Raw genomic sequence first — 5,123 nt, forward strand, 5'->3', positions numbered from 1 at the left:
CGAGTAGTCGTTTTGAATAGGTTGGCCAGTTAGGGCCGGTTATGTAAGTCTTCGTCTATCTTATTTATGAATGAATGTTGATACATTATGATGTGTTTGATAAAGCTTTAACTGATTTCCAAAATGCAAGTATATTAGTGTAGATGCATGATAGGACACTACTTTCATCTTCACGGAACCATTTATCAATCATCCAACCCCGAAACAGAAATGTCAGGAGGTTGTATCAAGGGTTTTCTTCACTGAAATGTTGTTTCGATCGTAATGCAAGATAGAACCATCCTTAGGGACGCCTACGGTTGTAGTACAACTTAGAATCTTAAGAACACACGAGAGTTAACTTAAGTGAGCATTAAAATAGAAACCTTGGCGTCACTTTACTTCATTCATGAATAAATAGGATATCTGTAGACTGAAAGTAACCTGTTCCGCTGTGCTTAACCTGTTCTGCCTTTTTATCATCTTTAAATACTCTTATTAATCAACTGAATATTTGACTTTGTTTTTGTTTAAACAACATCTCTCAATATAAAGAAATCACACAACACGAACGCCCTGTTCTGCAAAGTTTTTCTAGTAAAATTTGGTCATCAATCACTGTGGAGACGATACTCTATTTATCACTTTATTACTTATATCTAGTGCACTTGCTAGAGTGTGTTTAGAGGACAACAAGTTTTTGGCACCGTTGCCGGGGATTGAAAGCAACAAAATTTATTTGAAAATTTATGTGAAACAAGGTGTTTTTAATCTGTTTGCTAAGTCGTGCAGGGAGAAGAAGTTCTTTTCTTGTCTATGCGCAGAGCTGGACCACCAGTTTTTCCTATCGATCTTGAGTTAGAAAGAACGTGTAGACGAAACCGAGTGGGAGCTCGACGAGCAAGACAAAGAGAAAGAAGAATGGCTGGAAGAATACCGGAACAAGTTGTTCAGCCAAATCCTGAACAAGAAGGAGAAAACAATAATCCTCCAGTTATGAGGATCAGAGATTATTCCAGACCCACCACTGAAGGACACTCATCGTGTATTGTGTTGCCTAACGAAGGGAACAACATGTTTGAGGTGAAGGGATCTATGATACAAATGTTGCAGGCCGCAGTACAATTCAATGGATACCAGCCGGAAGATCCAGATGGACATATCCAGGAGTTCGTTACACTGTGCAACACCTTCCGATCAAACCGAGGAGTCTCCGATGATGTGATCAGACTAAAGCTGTTTCCTTTCTCTCTCAAAGATAAAGTGAAGAACTGGTTAAAGAACCTACAGCCAGGAACCATCACCACTTGGGAATAAATGTCCAGTGCTTTTCTGATGAAATACTTTCCACCTCGACAAGCCATAAAACTCAGAAATGAAGTGTCTCGATTTGTACAAGAAGAGGACGAGTCGTTGGCAGAGGCGTGGGAAAGGTATAAAGAACTGTTAAGAAGGGTACCGAATCATGGCATCCCCATGTGGATGCAAGTGCAGAATTTTTACAATAGAGTCACCAACATTTATAAAATCCAGATTGAATCCATTGCTAATGGTAACCCAGAAGATCTTGAACCACAAGCCTTATACGACCTTATTGAGAAAGTTGTGAGCACAAGTTACAACTGGCACTCAGCTAGGAGTGAAGGAAAAAGTGCGAGGAATGATGATGTTGTGTCAAAACTGACAACCCAAGTGGAACAGCTTGCCAAGCAGCTTAGCAAGATCAATGTCTCGTCTATTCATAGTGAGCCACCATTTATTGGTGATTGTGATTTTTGTGGAGGGCCGTATTTCAACATCAACTGTCCTAGAGTCAAGCAAGGAAAATGTGAGCAGGAACAATGTGATTATACCGGGTACAATCAAAGGAATCCACCAAACCCATACTCCAATACCTACAACCCAGCTACAAGAAATCATCCAAACTTCGGGTGGACTGGTCAGCCGAATCAACAGGATCAACCAAGGTATCAGCATCAACAAGGAGGCCATTACTAGAGGCAGCCTCAACAAATATATAAACAACCTATCCCACCAAAGGAGGATGTAGAACAAGACATGAAGACAATGATGATGCAATTCATGAAGCAGACACAGGCTTCAATCAAAAATTTGGAGACACAAGTCCATCAACTTGTTGCATCATCGTCAAAAGGAAAAGGGATAATGCCAAGTAACACCGAGACAAACCCCAAAGGAGATGTCATGGCCATCACTTTACGATCTGGTAAGGAAACTCACTTTCCTTTATCAACTGATAAAAGTACTAAGTGTGCAGGTACTTCTCAAATTATTGAAGAAAAGAAGGAACAAGCTGTTCCCAGCCAATGAGAGGCCGTAGGGGTAGAACTGACCGTTGATCAGGACCAGGAGGAACAAGGAAAGAGGTACAAACCACCTTCGCCTTATGTGCCACCTGTACCTTATCCAACGAGGCTGATAAACAAGAAGCTTGAAGAGCAAAACTCAAAAGTGTTAGACACCTTGAGGAAGTTGCATATCAACATCCCCTTCGTGGAAGCACTTGCCTAGATTCCCACATATGCGAAGTTCTTAAAGGATATATTGTCAAACAAGAAGAAGTTGGAAAATATATCAATGATCCAATTAAACAGAGACTGTTCTTCAATACTCCAGAACAAGCAGCAGCTTCGGAAAAAGCTGAAGGATCCAGGGAGTTTTTCTATACCCTGTTCAATTGGAAAGTTAAATATTGAAAATGCATTATATGATCTAGGAGCGAGTATAAACCTAATGCCATATTCCGTGTATGCTAAGCTAGGGCTAGGAGAACCACAACCAACTAGAATGTCCATTCAGTTGGCTGATAGGTCTGTATGTTACCCTAGAGGAGTAGTGGAAGATGTGTTGGTAAAAGTAGGCAAATTCATACTGCCTGCTGATTTTATCATAATGGACATAGATGAGGATTTGCATGTTCCTATTATCTTAGGTAGACCATTCTTAGCGACGGGTAAAGCCCTGATTGATGTCGGAGAAAGAAAATTATTTTTGAGAATTAATGGAGAGGAAATCATTTTCAAAATGAATGAGGCTATGAGACGAGCTAACACTGGTGATGACACATGTTGTTTCTTAGATGATTTCCAAAGTCTGTCTACTTCGCAGGAACATGGACAGGATGCTCTAGAGGCTCTCTTGGGAGAAGAAGTGAATTTATGTGAAGGAACAGGCTGTTCCATTGAAAACCATGTTTCAACACTCCCTCCAGATCCCACTGCCCCCACTTATTAAGAACCACCTGAAATACCCACCGTGCCATTGACTAAACCTGAACTAAAACCTTTACCATCACACCTAGAGTATGCATTTCTTGAGCCACCTAGCGGAAGCCCAGTGATTATATCTTCAAAACTAACCCCTGATCAGAAAGCTCAACTGATGGAAGTATTACGAAGAAACAAGGAGGCTATTGCATGGAAAATTGATGATATCAAGGGAATTAGTCCAGCAGTATGCGTGCATAGAATTCTGATGGAGAAAGATCACAAGCCGTATATCCAGCCACAATGCAGACTGAACCCCCACATGAAGGAGGTTGTGAGGAAAGAAGTGATAAAGCTATTGGATGCTCGAATCATTTATCCCATCTCTGATAGTCTCTGGACCAGCCCTGTTCATGTAGTGCCAAAGAAAGGAGGTACCACGGTTGTTCTAAATGAAAAAAAATGAGTTGGTCCCAACCATAACCATAACGGGGTGGCGAGTGTGTGTTGACTACCGAAAGCTCAACGAGGCAACAAGGAAAGACCACTTCCCTTTACCCTTCATTGATCAGATGCTAGAACGTCTAGTAGGTTATGCTTTTTACTGCTTCCTTGACGGATATTCTGGGTACAATCAGATAGCAATCCATTGTGAAGATCAAGAGAAAACAACTTTCACTTGCCCTTACGGGACTTATGCTTACAGACGGATGCCATTCGGTTTGTGCAATGCTCCAGGCACGTTTCAGAGGTGCATGATGTCCATATTTCATGATATGGTGGAACGAACAGTGGAAATCTTCATGGACGATTTCTCCGTCTATGGAAACTCATTTGGAAGCTGTTTGAACAACCTAGAAGCTGTGCTAGTGCGATGTAAGGAAACCAATTTAGTCTTAAATTGGGAAAAATGCCACTTCATGGTCACTGGTGGCATAGTTTTCGGGCATCAAATCTCTGAAAAAGGAATGGAAGTAGACAAAGCCAAGGTGGAAGTGATAGAGAAACTTGCCTTTCCCACCAATGTAAAAGACGTGAGAAGTTTTCTTGGACATGCAGGGTTCTACCGAAGGTTTATAAAGGATTTCTCAAAGATCGCATTACCTCTGTCAGCTTTGCTACATAAAGATGTGGACTTCTCATTTGACACAAGCTGTGTCAAAGCATTTGAACTATTGAAGGGCAGGCTGATCAACTCACCTATATTAGCAGGACCCAACTGGGAACAGCCGTTTGAAATGATGTGTGACGCTAGCGATACATGTGTAGGAGCAGTTCTTGGGAAAAGGATTGAAAAGAAGTTCCAGCCTATCTATTACGCAAGCAAGACATTAAATGAGGCCCAACAGAACTACACCACTACAGAGAAGGAGCTTCTTGCAGTAGTGTATGCTTTTGACAAATTCCGTCCCTACTTGGTTTTGTCAAAAGTCATAGTCTACACAGACCATGCTGCATTACGCTACTTGTTTGCGAAGAAGGATGCAAAGCCAAGGCTGATACGGTGGTTACTCTTACTCTAAGAATTCGATCTCGAGATCAAGGATAAAAAGGGGACCGAGAATGTAGCGGCTGATCATTTGTCCAGAATTTCTCATGAGAACAACCAGGAACAACCCGAGACCGTGGAGATTTTTCCCGATAAGCGTTTGTATTCCATGCAACCTGTTCCATGGTTTGCTGATATTGCGAATTTCCTTGCTAGTTCAATCAAACCTCATAATCTGTCCACTAACCAAAGGAAGAAGTTCTATGCTGAGATCAAATATTATTTTTGGGAGGAACCTTATCTTTTCAGGTTATGCGCAGATCAGATCATTCGCAGGTGCATCACTCAAGAAGAAGGACAGGCTGTTTTGAGCCATTGTCACGATCGAGAAGCCGGTGGACATCATAGCGCAAGCAGAACCGCAGCCA

General features: G+C 41.7%; 1 non-coding gene across 1 annotated transcript; it reads right to left on the bottom strand.

Moving 5' to 3' along the window:
* Window positions 1-1,344: 1,344 nt before the first annotated feature.
* On the bottom strand, window positions 1,345-1,451 carry LOC136221355 (small nucleolar RNA R71). The gene has a single exon (XR_010685124.1). It is a non-coding gene; the product is annotated as a small nucleolar RNA R71 (small nucleolar RNA).
* Window positions 1,452-5,123: the final 3,672 nt, after the last annotated feature.

Source organism: Euphorbia lathyris, chromosome 2, assembly GCF_963576675.1.
Source record: "Euphorbia lathyris chromosome 2, ddEupLath1.1, whole genome shotgun sequence".
NCBI lineage: Eukaryota > Viridiplantae > Streptophyta > Magnoliopsida > Malpighiales > Euphorbiaceae > Euphorbia > Euphorbia lathyris.